The following is a 24526-nucleotide window of genomic DNA, read 5'->3' as shown; positions in this document are numbered from 1 at the left end:
CATTTCAATTCACACTTTTGTTTTTTAATAGTGCAAAGACATCATTTGAAAAGAGGAATATTAGCTGCCATAAAGTATGTAAAATAAAATCAGTATTCTACACATGGAGTGATGGAATCTATATAATTCAGAGAACTACAAGTTGACCTACCACATTTTAACTTATTGCGCAAGCCCAGCCGGTGTAGTTAATGATTTGATGTGTCATATAAACTTAGACCATTGGATTAACTAAAAAACTATTTTCAGGGTTGTGCTATCAGTTCTGAGAGAACAAAATTAAGATTTTTCATTCAAGAAGCAAATGAATAAGCTCAAATTATTGCATTTTGGATACATTATGGTAAGATCCAGCTCCCTTAGGAAAGTCATAAGGCTTGGGCAGAAAGAAGGGGAAAAGGTGGTCAGAAGCAGGACAGATGGACTTGGTTACAACTGGGTGGAGGGGAGAGAGACTTTGGAAACCATCATCCTGGAGAGAAAGATTGTTGCTAAGAGTCAACTCTGACATATTAACAGTCAAAATAGTTGTGAGTGTATAAGTTCAGAACACTTCTTTTTCAAATGTAACTTACAGCTTTTTCTATAGAGCCATTATTACCTCCATGTAAATATAACACGTCTCGGGAAGCGAAAGCAAACTTTATTGTATTTATAGAGATATTATAAGCCGCATAGGTCAAGAAACAAACCTGCTATTTGCTTAGGAAATTTCTCTTTTAAAAAAAGCAAGTTCTTTTTTTAAATGCTCCCTTTTGCTCTAATGCTTCGGGAATGGGAACATTGGTCGTTGAAATGCCTTACAAGGGAAACCACCGACAGTAAATAAATAGAATCCGCTCGCTCGAAGTACAGATCCCAAATCTGCAGAAAGGCGACTTGTTCTAGTCACATCTCTAATTCTCCTGGAAATATATTTATGGAGAACAGGAAGGGTTAAAACCATGGAACAATTCAGGTTCCGCTCTTGCCTTTAGCTAGAGCGGTTAACTCTTCTAATTCTGGGCTAGAAATGATTCAATTCCTGTTGTTTCCTCTTGCAGTCCCGCCCTAAATCATTTTCAACGCAAATTCTGAGCGTCGCGAAATACGATCTCTGCTTGTATTTGGAGTTAGGAGGTTTCAAAATAAAGTCATTTTTGAGCAGAGAAATGAGGTCAGAAACGGAGCATTTGGAGGAGTGGCCACGTGTAAAATGGCAGAGGGACAGGAAAGCTTTCCCATCTTGTGCATGGAAGTATATTAGTGCGTTCACGGAGCATAGCATAACCTCTGCGCGCTCAGGGATGGATAAAAAATATTAAGAGAGAATGCAGGGCTGTCCGATGTATAATAGCAGAGAAAATCACCCTGCATTGAGGACGCTTTAATGTGAAATTTCTCAACCTCAACTTAAACTTAACTCACATAATTCCCCAGCATGAACACTGTTGGGAATTTGGGGGATTCTCTTTATGGGGGCCACACATAATAAAGTAGTAAGGTTAAGAAACTGCTTCAATACAAGAACATTTTATCTCTCCATCATACCCCAGAAACACTTGCCGTTCATCAGCTACAGTATTTCACTTAAAAATACCAGATCTGTTTTTAGAGCCTTTAAATTGTGGCCAGAAAATCAAGCTTTTTTAAAAAAAATACTGAGTGCAGAATGTATTTTATCCCATCATTACATATTTTTATTTATTTATTTATTTGTCAAACAATTATAGTATTATAGTACATAGTAACATAACATAAGTAGAACGTAGTAATAGAATGGATAATAAGACAGTAAGACAGGGACATTAGGCACAAAAGTGCACTTATGCATGCCCCTTTTGAAGGTAGATTTCCCTTCTCAGGAAATTAAGGCACAGCTTTGAAGGCAAAATTGAGGCCCAGGGCAGGTTTATGTCCAAATCCTATTACTATCACTTCTATTTTATGATTTATGATGAATTTATTTTTATGATGACTATGATCATGATTTATCACTTACGGCTTTTATGTACACTGAGAGCTTATACACCGAAGACAAATTCCTTGTATGTCCAATCACACTTGGCCAATAAATAATTCTATTCAAATGTTTAATCTACTAAATGCCACATCCTCATGTTTCTAATCATGATCATCCCAGATTAGGATCAGATAGGTTTCTGGATGCAAAAGTGTGCCATATGCAACTTTTCTAATGAGGTGGTAGATTGCCATAAATTGAGCAGCCAGGAATCTTGAGTTATTTTGAGGAATGCAGGGCTGAATTAAGTACAAGTATTCCTTGACCTACAGTAATTTGGTTAGTGATCATTCAAAGTTACATCAGCACTGAAAAAGTGACCTGTGACTCTTTTTCACACTTGATCACTGCAGCATTTCCATCTACAATAAAGGATGATTTTTTTAACAAATGAAGTGATTGGACTAGAATTACAGAGGAGGTGAGTGGATGGCATTTTGCCCCTGCATAGTGTCAGATTTGTCAACAGGCCTTGGTATATACCTAATTTTCATAATTTCAAATTATAATTAATGGGCTTTCCATTTAATCTCATGCCAGGTTTTCAATTTGGATGGCACAGAGAACCAAACCAAACCATTATCTGCCTTAAAGGTCAGGGTTTCCTGACCTTTTTGAGATGGCGGGAATGTTTGAACTTTTGGGAATGGGTCACAATACTCTCAGAAGCTGACAGATGTGAGTAAATTATCCATTTAGACAAAATAGTAATGCTGTTTTCTGAAACTCTTCTCCTAAGACCTGATGGTGAGCCATTGCCCATTGCTCTTCTGATGTGCTGGCCAACTGGCCTTCATGTGTGCAGAAGTGCCAGAAACAATAAGAGCAACTGCCTGATGTGCATGCATGCACTGGAAAGATGATCTTCCGGTTTCTGGCTTGCACTTGCACATTCTCTTCCTAAGATATTTTCGACCCTATTGCCAACTAAAAATTGTTTATCATTTCATAGCATCCCCCAACCCCAAAAAAACTACCATGCATTTTGTCTTTCTTATTTATTTATTTATTCATTCATTCATTCATTCATTCATTCATTCATTCATTCATTCATTCATTCATTCATACAGCAGACTAAATCCAATGAATTAAAACTGAATAAACGACTCTAAAATCCTAATTATATTAAAAATCAATAAAACCCATTCAAACAACAACCTTACATAACATTTGTCAGCCAGGGGGCTAAGGTCTAATCGCTCCAAGCCTGGCAGCATAAGTGAGCCTTAAGACTCTTATGGAAGGCGGGGAGGGTGGGGGCAATGCGAATCTTGGGGGGAGCTGATTCCAGAGGGTTGGGCCTCCCACAGGGAAGGCTCTTCCCCTAGGCCAGTGGTGGTGAACCTATGGCACAGGTGCCAGAGGTGGCATGAAGAGCCATATCTGCTGGCACACAAGCCATTGCTCTAGTTCAGCTAACATGCATGTGCATGCTGGCCAGTTGATTTTCGGCTCGCACAGAGGCTATGGGACGGCGTTTTTGGCCTTCAGGGGATTGGGGGAGGGCATTTTTGCCCTCTCCAGGCTCCAGGGAAGCCTCTAGAGCCCAGAGAGGGTGAAAAATGGGTCTACTGGGCCCACCAGAAGTTGGGAAACCACTATTCCTAGCCTCCAGAGGGGCTCCAGGAGGAGGGGGAGGCTGTTTTTAACTTCCCCAGGAATTATGGGAGTGGGCACTCACACATGTGTGATAGCGTGCACACATGCACTTTTGGCACCCATGGAAAAAAAGGTTCACCATCACTACCCTAGGCCCTGCCAAGCGGCATTGTCTATTTGATGGGACCTGGAGAAGGCCGACTCTGTGGGACCTAACCGGTCGTTGGGATTCATACGGCAGAAGGTGGTCCCGCAAGTAAACTAGCCCAAAGCCATGTAAGGCTTTATAGGTCATTACCAACACTTTGAATTGTGTCCCGAAACCAATTGACAACCAGTGCAGATGGGCCCTCACACAGAAGGCTCTTCCCCAAGCGAAATTGTCTAGTTTTTCAGGCAAGATTTTTTTAATTTTTCACTCCAATCACATATACAAATTAACATACCATCAATCTTGAAATACATTTCAATAATTATTTCTTTTAACTTTGGTATTCATAATCCATCCAGTGCTGCCTCCAATACAATTGACATCCGAACTATTTTCACCTTATGAACCTGCCGCCGCCGCCGCTGGGATGCCCCGCCTCCGGACTTCTGTTGCCAGGTGAAGGCTCCCCTCGTTGGGAAACCCCACCTCTGGACCTTCCGTTGCCAGCGAAGCACCCATTTTTGCACTGCTGGGATTCCCCTGAGGCTCCCCTCCATGGGAAACCCCACCTCCAGACTTCCGCGTCTTTGCGATGCTGCAGGGGAATACCAGCATCGCAAAAACGGGTGCTTCGCTGGCAACGGAAGTCCGAAGGTGGGGTTTCCCAGCGAGGGAAGCCTCAGCAAAATCGCAGCATTGTGGCTGCATTTTGGATGATTTGCAGTTTCTGAACACTCTTCAAAGATATCCCCATGTAGAGAGCATTGAAGTGGTTGAATCTCAAGGTGATAAGGGCATGAGCGACTGTGAACAAAGACTTGCTGTCCAAATAGGGCCACAACTGGTGCACCAGGCAAACGCCCCCCTCACCAAGCCAAAATATGATGTTCCAAAGTCAGTTGTGGATCGAGGAGGACGCCCAAGTTGCGGACCCTCTCTAAGGGGCTCAAAAGTCCCCCCCCACCTGAGTAATGGACGGACAGCCTACAGCCACTCCATCTTACTGGGGTTGAGTCTGAGCCTGTTTTTATTTAATTTAATTAAACATATTTTTTTTAAAAAGAAAAATAGTTGGAGATAAGCCAGATGTCATCAGGCACATCCGTATTCAGAGCAATCACATTGCAGGCTCTCTGTATAAACTGGTGATATTTTTGAAGTCCAAAGTACTTTACACACTGGGAAACTGGGCTTTTTTGGTTCCATCTATTGTCATTACAAATATGCGATTCCCTCTATGTCAATAGTCCTGCTTCATTCTCAGTTACAATGTCCAAAGTTTTACAACCTTTTGGATACAACCACCATTTCGCTTAAAGAGAGAAATGGGTGGCTTTTCAAAATATTAACTGTGAATGCAATTGTGATACTGTAAATCTAACTTCAAATAAGACTTCTACATAAGGCCAACTATAGCTAGTGGTTTGTTCTTGCTTGAGATAAATTCACTGAAATGCAATATTTTTGGACCTCTTCAGTCCACCGCCCCGTTGGTGCTACAAATTCATCCTTAGTGCCCCCCACTATCCATATTCCTAAGAGATCAGTAAGGGGCGAGTACAAGTGCACTAGAGTGCCTTCCGTCCCTTGTCCTATTGTTCTCCTATATCTCCTATACCTTTGTAGGATTTTGAAATTTCTGGTGACGTTTTGACGAGGTCCCACTCTCATCTTCAGGCTGGTGTTTCTGTCCTTGGTCTAGGGCAAACACAGCGAGACCTGAGCTGCCTTCCTTCTATAAATACTGGTGGCTGGGTGTGGTTTGATGGCTCAGCAATTGCCTGCTGTGTAGAAACTTCCCGGTGAGTCAGTGGGGTAACACCTGGGGTCGTTGATGTAACTGAGGTATGCTGATTAGTTAATGGTTGTAGATTAGGCGTGATATCCTGAGTAGTTGGAGCTTGCAGGCTACTTGATTGTTTTGCAATGTGTGTTCTGAGTTTCTGAACTGAACTGGTTTCAGTTTCTGAACTGAACTGGTTTCAGTTTCTATGCCTGGGATACGTTTGAGGGCTGGTTTCCAGATGTCTGGTAGGTCGGAGGTATCATCCCGCTTGTTCATATTTTGGGAATGTTTTTCTATCTCGATGGCTTCCATGATTATTCTTTTGCTGTAGTGTTCTGTTTTGGAAATTAATTTGGAACTGTCAAAATCAATTTCATGTCCTGTAGTTTTGAAGTGTTGGAAAAGGGAGGAGGTTTTTTCTTTTTTCCTTAATGCATTCTTATGTTCTGCAACACGTGCATTTACTCTCCTGTTACTTTGTTAGTATTTATAGAAGGAAGGCAGCTCAGGTCTCGCTGTGTTCGCCCTAGAACAAGGACAGAAACACCAGCCTGAAGATGACGAGTGGGATCTCGTCGAAACGTCGCCAGAAATTTCCAAATCCTACACGGGAAGAAACCCGAATATACCAAGACCATCATACCTGTACCCGTGAAAATCTACGAATATGTATGTCTGTCTGTCTGTCTGTCTGTCTGTCTGTCTGTCTGTCACATTTTTTTTGCTGAATTCAAACTTATATATATTATACACACATATATATGTATGTATGTATACCCACTAAAACCCTCATTTGTATTGGACTAAATAAATAAATAAAACATTCTTTCTTGCTTTCAGGTGGCCTCTTAGCACCCCCTGCTGTCCCCCTTGCCTCTTAGCACCCTCCTAAGTCATCCCCCCAGGGGGTGGTGTTGCTCACTTTGTAAAACACTGCTGTAGCATCTTATTAATGAGTAATAGAAGTTGCAACTGATTTTGACAAAGCATGACCCATTTTGAGCCTGATGATGACATATGTGTTGTCCTATGTGTAGCCTTTATACTCCTTTTCATGAAGATAATTTTCCCCAATTTCTCCAGTTTGTGAACCAGTTTGCGGCTGGGAGAATCTGGAAACCAATTCTACATCTGATAGAAACTCCAGTCCAGTCGAGAAAAGTATCATTATCTCAGTGATTCGATTAGCAGAAGCTTAATTTGGTGAGTGATTTAATTAATTTTCTTGGTCTGTGCAATGCTGAGAGCCATAAACTAATCAATTGACTCTGTCTGCTAGATCGGGTCTGCATTAGAAAGCTCATTCTGTTCAAGCTTATCATATAGGTAGTTCTTAATTACCATTCAGCAAGCATTTGAAGTTATAGCAGCATTAAATGACTAACACTTATGTCCAAGCTGAAATTATGACCCTTGCAACACCTCCACAGTCAGGTGAAAAAAATGGTTACTTTGAATCCCACCACACTTATGACTGCAGGGGCAGTTCAACTCACCCCTGCCACTTACCTCCCCCTAATCTTTGTTCTATTGGGAAATACAGCTCTTAACTATTTCATATAAGCATATATACAAATCCAGAACGTAAGTCTTTGCAGTCTATGTTTTAATCTGACATTAGCAATACATGAATTTATGTGGTTTTGCTTTCATAAGATTCCTTTTGTTACTTTTAAAAATTCAGATATCTCAAGTTGACACAACATGCTAAGCCATGTTTATGTTTGAGGATAGCACTGTCTGTAAATCAGGCCACAGTTTAGTAACCATGGTTTGTTTCCTTTCAAACCTGCAGTAAAAAATATTAAGGTCATCTGCCAGTTGCTGGTTTCCTTCAGTCTGGGAAGGTGGTTTGCAATAACAACCATAATCTTGGTTATGCCACCTGTTTGCTGGTTCATTTGTTGAGAACTGATTCCCTTGTTAATACATTTCTGGGCTGATTGTACAGCATTTTAAATAATTCTATTCTTTTCTAAATATGTAATTTAACCACTAGAGGGCAGTGTTAATTGAAGTGCACACACAAACTACATTTGGGAGGAGAAAATAACAGTCAAGACCAGTTTGTTTCAAACTTTGTAACTTTAAAATATGCAGACTTCAACACATCTAATCCCTCAGCCAGCATACAGCAGAGGTATTCTTGGTATTGAAGTCCATTCAACTTAAAGTTGCCAAGTTTGAAAAAAAATGGTTAAAACTAAAACTAGATGGTCCTTCATTGACACTTTAATCGAGAACTACTTAAATTCTGATGAACCCACAGTGGAATAGACCCTGTTCAGCTGCTCTATACATATCCATCCTACTATATGAACCTCTGCTTGTCATGGATCTCATATCATACCCAATATCAGAAATCACACCAAACCCTCTTGAGGACAAAATAAATGGTGACCTACATGTGCTAGATTTGAACTGTCATTTAGCAACAATGAGTAAATTGTATACAGTAAACTGTAACACTCTCTACATGGGGCTACCTTTGAAAAGTGTTGGGAAACTTCAGATCGTGCAGAATGCAGCTGCGAGAGCAATCATGGGCTTTCCCAAATATGCCCATGTTACACCAACACTCCGCAGTCTGCATTGGTTGCCAATCAGTTTCCGGTCACAATTCGAAGTGTTGGTTATGACCTATAAAGCCCTTCATGGCACCGGACCAGATTACCTCAGGGACCGCCTTCTGCTTCACAAATCCCAGCGACCAGTCAGGTCCCACAGAGTGGGTCTTCTCCGGGTCCCGTCAACCAAACAATGGCGCTTGGTGGGACCCAGAGGAAGAGCCTTCTCTGTGGCCCCAGTGCTCTGGAACCAACTCCCCCCAGAGATTAGAATTGCCCCCACCCTCCTTGCCTTTCGAAAGTTGCTTAAAACCCACCTCTGCCGCCAGGCATGGGGGAACTGAGATATACTTTCCCCCTAGGCCTTTACAATTTTATGCATGGTATGTCTGTATGTATGATTGGTTTTTATATAATGGGCTTTTAACTGTTTTTAGTATTGGATTTTGTTATATATTGTTTTGCTGCTGTTGTTAGCCGCCCCGAGTCTGCGGAGAGGGGCGGCATACAAATCCAATAAATAAATGAATGAATGAATGAATGAATGAATGAATGAATGAATGAATGCCCCAGGTTTATTTGTCATCTCCAAATCTCAGTATTCCTATTGTTCTGGCATTTCTCCAGTAATTCCATTAAAAATTTGTGGTACAATTCTCTCCATTTTGAGATGAGAAACTCATGAAAATTGAACCGTAATTCCTAAAAGGCTAAACAATACTTAAGGCTAAACAATAAAAGATCAGCACAAAGAGGAAAACATTGAGAAAATAACCACTCTTCCCACATGCCCACCAGCCCCTTTCTGTTTACATCTACATCTTGCCCTCTACAATCTTCATCTACCCAAAATGTTTACTTCAGCTTTTGCCTCAATCGATTTCAGGAAATAATAGTGAGATTGAACTAGCCAGTTGATTTCAGTAGGGTAATGTGCACACAAGAGAAGTTGAAAGAGCAGCAGATTAAGAATTCATCAAATCCGGAATACAATGGGACCAGTAAACAAGCAGATGCTGTCTGAAAACTCCTTAAGAAGATAGAAAACTTTTCTCTGTTCCTACAATTATAGCACAGGTATATGCACTGCCATTCCCCTTGTGAACATCAAAGATGCATTTACCTAGGTTAGCGGTCCGCGGGCCACATGCGGACCGCTGAGGCCATTTATCCGGCCCGCTGGTGAGTGACAGGAGCACATCTAATTTTCCATGAATAAAATGCGGTATTTTGTTAGTAACTAATATCAATCATCAAAAAAGTTGCAAAAGTTTTTTTTCTAATTTTGTCATCCAGTTACATTCATTTTCTTTTAATTAAATTCCCTCCTCAAAAAAGTACACCACCAATTATATTTCTAACTTATTAACCATTATGCCAAAGTGCTTCCTTCTTTCTTTATACATTTTTCATAAGCCAAGAAAACCTTGTATAGCCAATCAGATGTTAACAAAAGAAAATTAAAAACAAAACATAAACATATATGAATTTCAAACTTCTTCCCCCCCCCTCTAAATAGTACGTTCCCATTTTGTTTTTTACTTTAAAATAAGGTATGTGCAGTGTGCATAGGGATTTGTTCATAGTTTTTTTTATAGTTTGGCCCTCCAACAGTCCGAGGGACAGTGAACTGGCCCCCTGTGTAAAAAGTTTGGGGACCCCTGACCTAGGTAATATTCATTGACAAATCCTCTATTAATTTGTTAAAACACAGCAAAACTTAGGGCTGCTACATCTGTTCTGCAAAATGCAGATGACCAGTAGATGGCAGCAAAATAGCAGAATATTGTTCATGTATATTTGCTGGTAATATAGTAATCCTCAATATGTGACCAATCACTTAGCAATCATTCAAGATTATGACAGCTGCCCCTAGAACATTGTTTATTCTTGACATAACCAACCCTCCAGAAGATAGCCTTGAGATACAAAAGGATCTCAACAGACTTGATATTCAGTCCCAGCCTGGGGCTCACCATACGTGGGGGAGAAGAATGCAACGGGAGCACCAAGCAAGGCGGTGGCTCACCGGTGGTGGCAACCCAACAGCTGATGGCACCAACAGTCTGAGTTGTCCCCCGCCGAGCCTGCACTGCCCAGGTGATTTGTCCCAGTGGCTTTCCACAGCAGCCATGCGCCACCTGGCGGGACGTGCTGAGCGTCAAAGAGAATAATTGACGCCAGCTGGTTGTCAGCCTAGGCAGCTACCGTGGCAGCTGGATATGTCACTGGATGGTGGTTACCAGTGGGCGTGGCTAACTGGATGGACATAGAGTGGCACCCAGAGACTTGAAAAAGCACTGGGCAGGGGTGAAATGCTACCAATTTGGACCAGTTCGGGAGAGAGAGAGAGAAAGAAGGAGGGAGGGAGGGAGGGAGGGAAGAAAGAAGGAAGGAAGGAAGGAAGAAAGAAGGAAGAAAGAAAGAAAGAAAGAAAGAAAGAAAGAAAGAAAGAAAGAAGAAAATTAAAAAAGAAAGAGAGCAAACCCAATTGTTTTGTACAAAGTATTAACACCTTCCAACTATTCTATTCTAGTGTAGTCTAGTCTAGTGTAATTTAGTCTAGTCTAGTGTAGTCTAATCTAGTCTAGTCCAGTCTAGTTCATTCCATTCTATTCTATCCTTCCATTCCATTCCACAAGTAGTCCTCAACCTATGACCACAATTAGCACAAAATTTCCATTGCTAAGCAAGGCAGTTGTAAAGTAAATTTTGCCCCATTTTATGATCTTTTTTTTACTGCGAATGACTGCAGTTTGTAAGTGTTTGTAAGGACCTTGAGTCCTCGGAGAAGGGCGGCATATAAGTCAAACAAACAAAATAAACAAATAAATAAACCACACAGTCATTAAGTGAATCTGGCTTCCCCATTGGTTTTGCTTAATGGAAGCCAAGGTTGTGTTTCAAATGGAGATCATATGGCCCCAGATAGAGCAACTGTCATGAATATAGGAGCCTGAATTTTAATCACATAATCATGGGAATGCTGCAATGGTCATAAGTGTGAAAACTGATCATAAATCACTTTTCCAGTGTCTTATTTATTTATTTTATTTATTTATTAGATTTGTATGCCACCCCTCTCCGTAGACTCGGAGCAGCTCACAACACAAACAATACAAATGCAACACTTAAAAACACTTAAAAACACTTAGTATAAAAGACAATCATGCATCTCATACATACCATACACAAAGCTGGAACGGCCCAGGGGGATCAATTTCCCCATGCCTGACGACAGAGGTGGGTTTTGAGGAGTTTACGAAAGGCAAGGAGGGTGGGGGCAGTCCTAATTCTCCGGGGGGAGTTGATTCCAGAGGGTCAGAGCCGCCACAGAGAAGGCTCTTCCCCTGGGTCCTGCCAGACGACATTGTTTCATCGACAGGACCTGGAGAAGGCCAACTCTGTGGGACCTAACCAGTCGCTGGGATTCATGCGGCAGAAGGCGGTCCCAAAGATATTCTGGTCCGATGCCATGAAGGGCTTTATAGGTCATAACCAACACTTCGAATTGTGACCGGAAACTGATCAGCAACCAATCCAGACTGTGGAGTGTTGGCGTAACATGGGCATACCTGGGGAAGCCCATGATTGCTCTCGCAGCTGCATTCTGCACGACCTGAAGTTTCTGAACACTCTTCAAAGGTAGCCCCATGTAGAGGTAATGAGGATATGAGTGACTGTGAGTAATGAGTCCCGGTCCAGATAGGGCCGCAACTGGGGCACCAGGCGAACCTGGGCAAACGCCCCCCTCACCACAGCTGAAAGATGGTTCTCTAAGGTAAGCTGTGGATTAAGGAGGACGTCCAAGTTGCGGACCCTCTCTGAGGGGGGTCAATAATTCCACCCCCCAGGGTAATGGGTGGACAGATGGAATTGTCCTTGGGAGGCAGAACCCGCAGCCACTCTGTCTTATCCGGGTTGAATTTGAGTCTGTTGACACCCATCCAGACCCTAACAGCCTCCAGGCACTGGCACATATGGGCCCCAGTCACCTCACCTGACTCATTGTCAGTCGACTCTGTTATCCAATCGGAGTCGAGGTCCGCCCGGATCTGAGCGACCTTATCAGCAAAAAATGTGTTAAAGTCCTCGGCACTGCCCTGCAAGGGTTCCACAACTCCCCCCTGTTTAAGAAGGGAGCAGGTCACCCTAAACAGAGCGGCCAGGCAAGATTCTGCTGATGCAATCAAGGCGGCATGATACACGCATCTTGCCGCCTTGAGCGCCACTTTGTAACTCTTAATATGAGCTCTTACAAGTGTTCGGTCGGATTCAGACTTACTCTTCCTCCATCGCTTCTCTAGACGTCTCTTCTGGAGTTTCAGATGCTCAACAGCAGACCGATTCGGGAGCTTATTATATTTATATGGGTAAAAGTTTGTGCGCTGCCGCAGGCTGGGTAAATGGCCTCAGTGGGCCGCATCTGTCCTGCGGGCTGTAGTTTGGGGACCGCTGACCTAGAGAGAGTGTGTCACCAATGGTTGAGCCAATATACACAAAGTCATGGATGACCTTCTTGTGCAAAGATTGTAATATGGGGAGGTAGATCCCCATCCTGACCCATCACTTGCATTTTTTTCAGGCTGATTGTTAATCCAAAATCTTGGCAGGCCTTCCTAAAACAGTCAATGAGTTGTTGAAGGTCTTCGTCAGAATGAGCAATAACGGCAGTAACAGCAGCATAGTCAGCGAAGAGGAAATCCTGTAAGCATTTCAGATGGACTTTAGACTTTGCTCTCAATCTAGAGATGCTAAAGAGGTCTCTGTCTGATCTGGTCCAGAGATAGACTCCCTCTGTTACAGTTCCAAAAGCAAGCTTCAGCATAACAGCAAAAACAGATCCCGAATAGAGTTGGTGCAAGGATGCAGCCCTGCTTCACTCTATTTTGAATGTCAAAGGAATCTGATCCTAAGCCATCAAAGACTACCATGCCCTTCATTTCCTCAACAGCAGATCTTATGATGTTGAGGAGTTGAGGTGGACAGCCGTTCTTGAGGTGGATTTTATAAAGGCTGTCTCCTACTAACCAGGTCGAAAGCTTTCGTAAGATCTATAATCGCTACAAAAAGTGGGTGTCTTTGTCCCGTGCATTTCTCCTGCAGTTGTCTAAGAGAAAATACCATATCGTAGTGGACCTGTTGGCTCAGAATCCACACTGTGATTCTGAATAGACTCTCTCAGTAAGCACCTGGAGCCTCTTCAATACGACACGGGCAAGCAGCTTCCCTGCCACACTAAGAAGAGTGATGTCACAGTAGTTGTTACAGTTGCCCCGTCACTTTTGTTCTTATCTAGTGTGATGATATTTGCAGCCTTCATGTCCTGCAGTACTCCACCTTCCTTCCAATAGAGACAGAAGATTTCATGCAGTTCTGTGGAGATGAACTCTTTCCAGCACTTCAAAACTTTGGCAGAGATATTATCCTTCCCAGGTGCCTTGCCTGAGGCGAGGGCGTCCAGAGCTGCATTTAGTTTCTCTAATGCTGGCTCACTGTCAAGTTCCTCAAGACAAGCAGGCACTCAATGCCGTTCAAAGCCTCGTCGGTGATCACATTTTCTCTAGAATATAATTCAGAGTAGTGCTGCACCCAGCATGCCATCTGCTGCGTTCAGTCCTGGATAACCTCACCTGTAGCAAACATTAAAGGGGCAGATTCCTTCTGTGTTAGTCCCGAGGCCTGCTTGATGCCATTATACATCCCCTTTATTTTACTCTGCTGTTATCCAGCTGCTATCTGGATCTAAGAGCAAAGCTGCAACCAATAGTCATTTGCACATCTCCTGGCAGCCTGGTGCAAGCAGCTAGCAGAACCTGTAGATTGTGCACACTGGAGCAGGCTTAATATGCAATCAGTGCTCTCCTTTTTTCCTCAGTGGCCCAGCTCCTTTGAGTGGGCTTTAAACCAATATGCTGTCTTTCTGACCTTCTTACCAAATACTGAGAGGGCGGGGTTATAGACAGTATTCTTGAAATATTCCCATGTTTGGATGCATTTGCTTTAGCTTGCCCGGCGAGTGTTTCCTCTAATGCATGTGCAAATTCCTCCACTTTGCCCTAGTTACAGGTCTTGCTGATGTCGATTCGTGGTCTTCCTTCCTTCTTCAAGCGATGCAATCTCTTTGTTTGCAGTTTTATTCTGCTGCACACCAAGGAGTGGTCTGTATCATAGTCAGCACCCTGATAGATATGTGTGATTGTAATACTGGGTCCAGTGAAGGCTTCTTGAGGAGGGGGGGGGCACACAAGTGCCTCCTTGTAGGGAGCCGGAATGGACCCTCTCCTCAAAGAAGCATTGACAATCTCCTGGACCCACCTCTGTGTCACCTCTCTGCTGGCCGAAACCAGCTAATAGGGACATGGATCCAGTAAACAAGTGGCGGAACTCACAGCTCCAATGGCCTTGTCCACTTCATCAGGTGTCACCAGGTCAAACTCCTCTCAGACTGATGGACAAGGACAGGTCCTAGTCACCTCGACTGACTCATTGTCAGCCGACACTGCTATCCAAAGCCTCATCGGTTATCACATTTTCTCTAGAATATAATTCAGAGTAGTGCTGCACCCAGCATGCCATCTGCTGCGTCCAGTCCTGGATAACCTCACCAATTGGAGTCAAGGTCCATCTGGATCCAAGTGATTTTATCAGCGAAAAACGTATTAAAACCCTCGGCAGGGCTCTGCAAGGGCTCCCCAACTCCCCCTAGTTAAGAAGGGAGTCAGTCACCCTAAACAGAGGACAGAGGACACCGGCTGAGGGCGTCTGCATGGGCAATGTGGCGCCCCGGTCAGTAAAGCAGGCGATAGGAGTAGTTGGCTAGGAAAACAATTCCAATGGGGCATCCATGGGGATAAGGCATTTGGGCTCTGGCAATCTCCTGATAGGAGTCCCAAGAGTGGCTGGTGATCTGTTACGAGATCAAAAGACCAGCCATAAAGATAGTTGTGAAACCGGCGGACCCCGGCTATTAAAGCCAGTGCTTCCCAGTCGATGTGGCAAAAATTTCTCTCGGCCTTGCCAAGAGTCCTAGAAAAAAACGCCAGGAGCACCTCTGAACCATTTGGAAGTTTATGACTTAGCACAGACCCCACCCCATAGGGGGATGTGTCGCAGGTCAAAACCAGGGGCAAACTCTAGGAATACTGGGCCAGCACAGTGTTGGAGGTGAGGAACTTTTTTACGGCCATAAAAGCGCCCGCCTCCCATGGTCCCCAGACCCATTTTCTGTTCTTATCTAGGAGACGGCAAAGGGGTTCGGCCAAAGATAACTTGTGTGGAACAGCCAATTAACTCTCTGCCGCGCTCCCGCCAAAAGTCAACAACTTCTACTAGTGACAAGGACCGTCCAATGAGACAACAACGCGCTATCTCTGGGCAGAGACACAACAGAAAGCCCTCTGGGTCCATCTGGTGTCTCGGGCAGAACCATCTAATTGGTTCCACCTCCCTGCAGGGGAGGATTGGAGCCTTGAAGTCAAGCCGTAGTAGAAAATGGTCTGTCCATGAGAAAGGCAAAACATCTAAGCCCCTTAGTCTCAGACCATTACTCAGTCGCTCTGAGAGAAATATCATGTTGGGTGCGTGCCCCCTCTCATGAATCAGACCCTGAACTACTTGACTCAAGTCCATGGCTCTCCTGGTGGCCATGAACTCCTTTGCTAACCCAGAGGATTCACCAAGTGATGGTAGGCTAAAGTCCCCCAGGACAATGAGTCTGGGGAACTCCATAGCCAACCCGGCCACCTCGAGCAGCAATGGCAGGGCTGTTGACATGTAGCTGGGAGGCAGGTACGTGAGCAACAAGTCCACCTGAACCCCTAGGTCCAACTTCACCAAGAGGGACTCGCAACCCGCAATCTTGGGAGCAACAAGTCTACGTAGGCAAAAAGTCTCTTTGGCTATGATAGCCACTCCTCCCCCCCTTCCCTGGGGTCGCAGCTGATGCCATACCTGAAACCCAGCTGAGCATATTTTTAGAGAGAGGAACTCCTCTCTCCAGGCCCAGCCAGGTTTCAGTCACACATACCAGATCGGCCTTCTCATCCAGGATCAAATCCCAGATGAGAAGAGCTTTATTTACCACCGACCTAGCATTGAGTAGCAGCACCGACCTGGATTAAGTAGCAGTAGCTTGAGCCCAGGGCCCGGATTACACTCATCATCAGTACTTTAATAGTTCATTAATCAAGTCAGCAGCAAGATGGTGCCAACCTCTAAATTGGCTGAGTTCTAGAATTGTTCAATGGGAAATGTCCAAGTCCTGGGCACACTGATCTCCTCTTGATATTAGTTATTCTGTCCCCAGACTCTTTGGTGCTAGTTGCTGCCACTGGTCAGCACTCCCAGTTCCTTTCTCTCTATCTCAGCTGCTGTCTTCAGCTCCTCCACTTCCACGGCACCCACGACTCTCGCTGGTCACCCTGGTCACCCTCCAATGTCCTCCGTTGTTGCTGGGTGACATTTCCAGCTCTCCACCCTCTCAGCGGCTCCGCATAACCTCCACCCAGCCTCGGCACAGCCCGCCGGCTCTCTCGATATTCTCCTCAGCCTCCTCTTCCTTTTCATTGGCCTTCTCCTCCACAACAGCGGCCAGTCCAACTTCTCCATTCAGGCCCTCCATCCAACAGACCCTCCGACACCGAGCGCTCCCACCAGTGTCCTGTGTCCGCTCAATGGGCCAGGGCTCCATTGGCTGTTAATCACCTCCAGTGCCAGTAATCTGTATCTCTCACCTCCTGGCCTGCTCTCCCAGATCGATCTCTCAGCTCTCAGTTCGTTCTCAACTCAATCTCTTGGGAGTGTAGCTCAGTTCTTTATGGCAGCCACCATTTTCTGCACCACAGATGATTGGCTCTCGGCATGTCCACAGCTGTAATAGCTCTAAACCGCTACAGAAAGATGCCGAATCGGGGTCTCCAAAGACAGGGACACCTCACCTCAGAACAACCAGAACAAGCTTGCTGACTTAGGTTAAATCGTCCTATATTCGCGATGTTACACTGTAGTTCGGCGGAGCAGCAACCTCCATCCTCCTTCCTGCTGTCTCACCGGAACCGGCAGGCCTGATCCTGAAATTTCTGCCTCAGGACAGATACCAAGAAACCAGCTATTTATCTTTTTACTATTAATCCTCTATTAGATACAATAGCGCTGTTTTCATAGATACTTTTATACCAGAATGCAAAAGAAAGAAATCTAAGCAAATGCAAGTTGCAAATAAAGGTAAACATTTGTACCAAATCCAAACTGGAAGCTGTAGATTGTTTATTACAGCACTGCTTTGCCATCCTAAGGATACATCAGAATTATAGTAAATGATAAAACTGGAAGAAATAAGAATTTTGCAGTTAACTAAAATTCTCAGGATTGGGTCACATATAGCAGAGGCCCGGAGGCCAGATGTGGCCTGCAGGTTGCTTAGATGTGACCCATGAGGCCATCCTGGAAACAGCAAGGGACTGTGCCCACAGTGCCTCTGCTAGTGAAAATGGAGTTTGGGAAGGCTATATGCAGCTCTCCTGAGCTCTGTTTTTGCTGCAGAGGATTGCAGGAGACCATCACAGCCAGATATGGAGCTCTGGAGTCTGTTTTTGCTGGCAGAGTGCTTGTGCCACCACAGGTGTCTCCAACATGAGTGACATCAAGCTGGTCACACCCACCCCAGCCACACTCATCACGACCCTGGAAGTTAAACACAATCCTGATTGACCCCTCAATGAAATTGAGTTTGACACCCCTGATACATAGCATGCAGAGGTCACTTTGTGAACTGTGCCAACTTTTCCCCTTATTCTTAGCATTACAAAAATCGATGGACATTCTGTTCTTTGAAACATTATCTTTCCCAGTCAGGTAACTAAGCAGGTAGAATTCATCTGATGTCCACAAACATAGCTAGTTCTCACCCTTTGTCTTCCTTTGATGTTTAATCAGGGGTGTCGATAGAGAGGATCAAAAAAGTTAAGGTCTCAATTCATACCCAAAAAAAGGGGGAGGGCTTTGACTGTATGGCTATGACCCCCATCTTCCTTTCTGACCTCCTTTCTAACAATCTTATCTGACTTCAAAGGAGGAAGGTCTGTAGACAGATTCTCCCCTCCCCTGAGTCTTTCTTTGTGTGTAGAAGTCTTATCTGATAAGTTTTGATTGTCTACAAGTTGAATTCGAGTGCTTGGTTGACAGATTATTGTTATTTTCTACATTTTCTATCATATCCCACACCCCTTTACTGAAGGTGTTAAGTCTGTAAAAAGAAATTCTGTAAAAATACTGTCTCTGTCAATTTAAAATGTGAATAAATCAAGGTCGCGTCTGATTGGTTAAGACGCGCGGCCGTTTCTTTTAGGCGCGAGCCTTTAAAGTATAAATAGGGCTGTTTTGACACTGACAGCCCAGACGCGTTCCTTGCTGAAGTCACTTGCAAGAGAGCTGAATAAACGGAACCGTCTTCAAAGATACCTGTGTGGTCTGCTTCATTTCACTGGCGACGAGAGAGATGTCATGTCTCCAAGTCTTCTACTGAGTTTGATATCTGTTTATCAGATAGAAATATCTGGATCAGTTCCATAAAGAAACGACAGAAAGCCAGCAACTCGATGCTTTGCCCTGACTAATGTTGAATTACACATCTGAATGGCTGTAGCATAAGGTATCAGTGAGTGAAACCCATACTAGCATTTCTAGTCTTTTCCAGCCAAACTAATGTTTAGCTGTCTATGATTACAGAGATTTCATTGTTCCACAACCAAACCTTGAGACTTTCCATTATTCACTTTGGGGCTTAAGTTTCCTTCTTTGGGGCTTTGAAAAATAAATAACTGAATACTTCAGTTACTGTCAAATTTTTGCATCAGGACTGTCCCCAATTCAGTATCAAGTGCAGCAACATATAAAACAGAAGATTAAGGTTTGGCCCACTTAACTTGAGGTTATTAACAAAAAAGTATAGAAGTAGGACAAAATACTTGGGAAGTTCTAGGAATTCTTGGTTGTTTAAGATTATATCTGTTCAAATGCTGGGACTCCTTCTTTTAATTTAATTTGACCAGTTATGTTGCATTTAACTTGTTGTAGTTTGCTTATTTATTTATTTATTTCTTACTTAGATTTGTATGCCGCCCCTCTCCGAAGACTCGGGGCGGCTCACAACATGTAGAAACAAATCATAAGTAAACAGACAAATTTAAAAATATTTAAATATTTAAAAAATATTAGCATGTTATAGGAATCCAGCCAATTGTACTTATTTAATGGGTAATAATGGGTAAGCAAATATTCAATTATTATACTTTCTATCAGTTTACAACACTATATAAAATGAAATAGCATATAATACCAGCTGGTTAAGTATTAGATAACCTTTTATTTCCCATGGTGTCTGTTATAGAGAATTGGGTTATTGTATGGTGAAGTATGGACAACCACATCATGTGAACACAACCGGGACGGGTCTTTTACAAATCACTTGCTGCTTGTCCCCTTGCTATATCCTGCATAACCACACTTGAAAGATGGCTAGGCTGCAGTTTTATGGTCTTTTTTCTTCTTACCAGCCTCCCTAAGGATGTTCCCAAAAGGGGAATTGAGAATTGAGGATGGTGAGCACTAATTGCCACCGCTTGCTTGGGGATTAATTAAAAAAAAAAGTCTCCAGATATTTCTTAGCCTGGAGTGTAAATAAGCTCCAGGGGAGGACTTTTCATACATGCTTCCCCTCCTACTTAAGTAGACTAATTAACTAAACTTGGATGCTGTTAAAAAGTTACACTTTTTGTTGACAGCATCAGACAAATCAGGTGCCTCCCTGGAGACCCCAGAGGCAGTCGCTCTTCAAGACTTGGACAGTTGCCATTGGGGCTCCTCCTCTTTATAATTAGTAGAGTTTTCCAAGTAAAACCATTGTGCATTGCTGAGGTATGAGAACATGAGTTGAGGCCTACCGGCATTCCTTTGTGAATGGGAGCCCAGTTCTTCCTGAAAGAACTGATGGGATGGGCAGATATAACCAGGAAGAAGCAATTGCTTAAGTAACTAGGTACCCATGACAGATAAAACCATTCTGAACGTTACCAACACTTTTAATATTGAACCCAGAAGCAGTGTTCCCTCTAATTTTTTGGTGGGATAGGCGGAAAAGTATAGTGTCTGAGCGGCAGTCCCTTCGGGACTGGGCGGCACAGAAATAATAAATAAATAAATAAATAAACAAACAAACAAATAAACAAATAAATAAAAAACCCACCCTGTTTTGACTCAGAGAATTTCAAAATAAAATACTGTACTGTGTGTCTATAACAGTGAGCTCATAATAGGGCAACTCTATCAATATCAAAATGCCACTTAAATAGTTGAGCTAGTTTCAAACTAGATTTTGATTTTCTTTCTCTCTTCCTTACTCCCATTCTTTTTCTTTCTCTTTTCCTTCCTCTCTTTTTTCTATCTGTTTCTCTCTCTTCCTCTCTCTCTCCTTCCCTCTTTCCCTCTCGGCTTCTGGGCAGGTTTGGAAAACTCTGAGTTGATGATGATTTTTAAGTGAGCGATTGCTCACTGCTCAGCTAAGAGGGAACTATGGTCGCAATGGCGCAATTCGGTCAAAAGTCTCCATCACAGTCCTGTTCCAGACCACAGCAAGAGACTCCGCTGAGCTGTGGACGAGTGAATCCGGTAAAACCCCAAGTGCCCTCTGAAAACCTTCTGGATCCATCAGGCGTCTGGGGCGGAACCACCTAGTCAGTTCCGCCCCCTGTGGGGAAGGATTGGCACCTTGAAGTCAAGCCGTAGCAGGAAATGGTCTGACCATGACAACTTCTAAGCCCCTTAATATCAGACCATTGCTCAACTGCTCTGAGAGAAATATGTTGGGCGCGTGTCCCCCCTCATGAGTCGGACCCTGAACTACTTGGGTCTGGTCCATGGCTGTCATGGTGGCCATGAACTCCTGTGCTAGCCCAGAGGATTTGCCAAGCGACAGCAGATTCAAGTCCTCCAGGACAATAAGTCCGGGGGACTCCCATCGCCAGCCTGGCTACCTCCTCGAGCAGCACAGGCAGGGCTGTTGATACGCAGCTGGGAGGCAGGTATGTGAGCAACAAGCCCACCTAAACTCCTAGGTCTAACTTCACAAGGAGGGACTCACAACCCGCAATCTCTGGAGCAGCGAGTCTGCGCAGGCTAATAGACTCCTTGGCTATAATGGTCACTCCTCCCCCCCTTCCCTGGGGTTGTGGCTGATGCTGTACCTGAAAGCCGGCTGGGCACATTTCAGAGAGCCAATGTCAGCTGACGGGGCCTAGGGGAAGAGCCTTCTCTGTGGTGGCCCTGGCCCTCTGGAACAAATTCCCTCTGGCCTCCCTCCTGCTCTTTCGTAAAGCTCTGAAGACCTACCTCTGCCAGTGGGCATGAGGGCCGTGAGTGATGAGATTGTCTCCGGCTGATACTATGCATGATTGAATGGGATGAATGCGTGTGACTGTGTATGGTGTTTTAAAGTTTTTTAGTAATTTGTATAATCCTTTCATAGTATTTAGGCTTCTTTATATATTGTTATATTTATAATGTTGTATGCTGTCCTGAGTCACCTTGAGGCTTCTCCTTCGTACTTGTGGGGGGATGTCGAATCCCCGCTGTTTGGAAATGTCGATTCTGGACAGATTGGCCCAGATCCTCCCTGGAGGGGAGGTGAAAAAGGGGTCTTGATCTCCTGTCATTGTTGGGGCTGGCACACCCAATGACAGGTAGATTTGCAACCTTGACCGGCAGTGGGTAAAATGACCTCAGTCTCCATAGCCGCGGCGACTACGTGCTGGAAAGATAGGTTTTGAAGCGTCGGGAGTCATCTGAAAGGAGAAGAAATATAAGATCTTGTGCTGGAGGTTGAGAAGAATAAAAGTTTGCTGAAAAGGGTGAATTTGCCAGAGGGGACCTTGATTCGGACTTTTAAAAATTTCTTTATTCTGGAAGTTGGGTGGAAGTGGAAAAGGCTGTGGCTGTACTATTTTTGGATTCATTATTCGGCATTAAAATTATTTTTTAAATTTGTTTAAAAACCCAAGAACTTTATACATTGTTTTATTTGGGAAAGTCGGGAGTTTAAGATTGGACCTTTGGAATTTACATAATTGAAATTTTAAAGTTGTTACAGAGGCCAAAATTAAAGAATTGGAAATAATTATGAGACTGTATATGGAAGATATCTGCTGGTGAAGTTGAGGAAATATTTGGTTGGATTTGTTATTCACTGAATTTGTCCTTGATGCAATGGAACTGGACGGATTGTTTTTTCTTTTCAACAAGTGATAAAGAGGAACTGAAAAATAAATAGAAAGAGAACATCTGGGACTTGAACTTTATTTGGACTTGGAAAGAGACAAGGAAAGGAGGACATAATTTGTTTTGGGCAATTTTGGCTTCTGGACGATACAAAGGTTAATTGAATATTTGGATAAAGCTTTTTAATATACTAACTTTGCAAAAGATGGAAGACATAAAGAGATTTGTTCAAAGATGTACTTAAAGAAATCAAAGAATGGAAAGTAAAATAGAAATGACAACACCGTTCTTCCCATTGAAAGTTTCAATCAGGATTGTAGTGAAATTGAAGGAGAAGAAGAAAAGAGTCTTCAACAGCTGGAACAGAATGAGCATCAGAGAAATGGAAATAGAAATGGAAATAGAGGGGCATTCTCAAAAGGAACAGATTAACGGACACAACACGGATAAAATAATGGTTTTTACAAATGAATTAGAAAATGGTTTGATTGAAGAGGGGGTTGATAGTCATATTCTCAATGATTTAAGCACTACATTAAGCATTAATAAAATGAAGAATAGATATGACTGACACACCGGAAATTCAATTCAATTTCAATTCAATTTATTAGATTTGTATGCCGCCCCTCTCCGAAGACAGAGTAAGAAAGAAATTAGGATGGAAATGAAAAAGATTTTATATTTTGGTAAAAAGAGAGGGAAGGAGAAAATATGGGAGTTTAAAATGATAAGAAACAAAAGTCCCGAGGATTGGCAAAGATGGTATTTTGAGGAGGGATGACAGATTATTAAATATGTACCAATTATCAAATGATGTAGTTAGATCCATTTGGGTATTGTTTTAACCTATATTTCAATTTATGAAAATTTATTAAAGCATAGAATTATATAGAAATAAATAGATTATCTAGATCACTGGATTACTGAAATTATGAAAGATTGGGAAAGATAATGGCAATGAAATGATAAATATTTCAATAATAATTGATTACTATTTAGAATGAAATATGATTACAGTATTATGGTAAGTATTAATTGAAGATTTAAAATAATGCTCACATTGTTATAATAATAGAATTTGGTTCTTTATTTGATACCCCCCCCCTCATTTTCTTCTTTTTCTTTTCTTTTTCTTTCCCTTCCTTTTTTTGAACTATAACTTTCTTTTTATATTTTTCGTTAATAAAGTCTTCTTTTTCTTTTAAAGGATTTGGAGAATACATAAAAAGGGGGAGTAGGCAGTAGGGCATACCTGAATTACCAAAAGATAAAGATACTAATCTAATAAGGTTTAAAGAAATTAAGGTTGAATTCAATTAGAAGAAAATCAGATATCTAGACCAGTGATTTTCAACCTTTTTTGAGCTGCGGCATTTTTTACATATACAAAATTATGGGGCACATTGAGCGGGGGGGGGGGCGGGAGTGGGGGGCTACAAAAAGTTTGGACAAAAAATTATCTCTCTTCCTCCCTTTCACTCTATTTCTCTCCCTCTTTCTCTCTCTTCCTTCCTTCCCGTCTCTGTTCATCCCTCTTTCTTTCTTCCTTCCTCCCTCTTTTTTGCTCTTTCTATCTCTCCCTCCTTTCCTGCCTCTCTTTCTCTCTCTTGCTTTCTTTCTCTCTCTCTCTTGCTTGCTTTCTCTCTGTCTTTCTCTTTCTCTCTCTCTTGCTTTCTTTCTCTGTCTTTCTTCCTTTCTCTCTCTCTTTCTAAGCTTCGCGGCACACCTGACCATGTCTTGCGGCACACTAGTGTGCCACGGCACACTGGTTGAAAAACACTGATCTAGACGACAAAATTAGAAGTCAAGATTGGCGGGGGGGGGGGGGGGCTGGATTGAAACAGGAAGTATTTAATTGGGAACTAATAAACCTTTTGGAGGGTGGTTAATTATAATTTGACGTACTAACTCGATACTGTTTTTATTGTATTATGAAACTATTTTAAATTGTATTGAAAAATTTGGTATAGAGAAAAAATAAAAAAATGTTTACCTGAAAAAAAGAGAAGTGCAGAATAGAAATGTAATAAATAAATAAATAAATAAATAAATAAACTCAAGACAGCAAATATACATAATTCCTTCTATTTTGCCCACAGCTACCTGTGAAGTGGGTGGGTTGGGCTTAGATGGTGATTGGCCCAAACATA

The 24526-nt window shown here is 42.8% G+C and overlaps 1 protein-coding gene across 1 annotated transcript in view; it reads left to right on the top strand.

Annotated features, from left to right (window-relative positions):
- Positions 1-6726: 6726 nt before the first annotated feature.
- LOC139153550 (long-chain fatty acid transport protein 2-like) overlaps positions 6727-24526 on the top strand; it is an 88007-nt gene continuing 70207 nt past the window's right edge. The window contains exon 1 of the mRNA XM_070727621.1: positions 6727-6741. The gene's annotated coding sequence lies outside the window, so the exon portion shown is untranslated. The remainder of the gene's footprint in view (positions 6742-24526) is intronic.

The sequence above is a fragment of the Erythrolamprus reginae genome, chromosome Z (assembly GCF_031021105.1).
Source record: "Erythrolamprus reginae isolate rEryReg1 chromosome Z, rEryReg1.hap1, whole genome shotgun sequence".
Classification (NCBI taxonomy): domain Eukaryota; kingdom Metazoa; phylum Chordata; class Lepidosauria; order Squamata; family Dipsadidae; genus Erythrolamprus; species Erythrolamprus reginae.
This window is presented reverse-complemented; position numbering and strand designations above follow the sequence as displayed.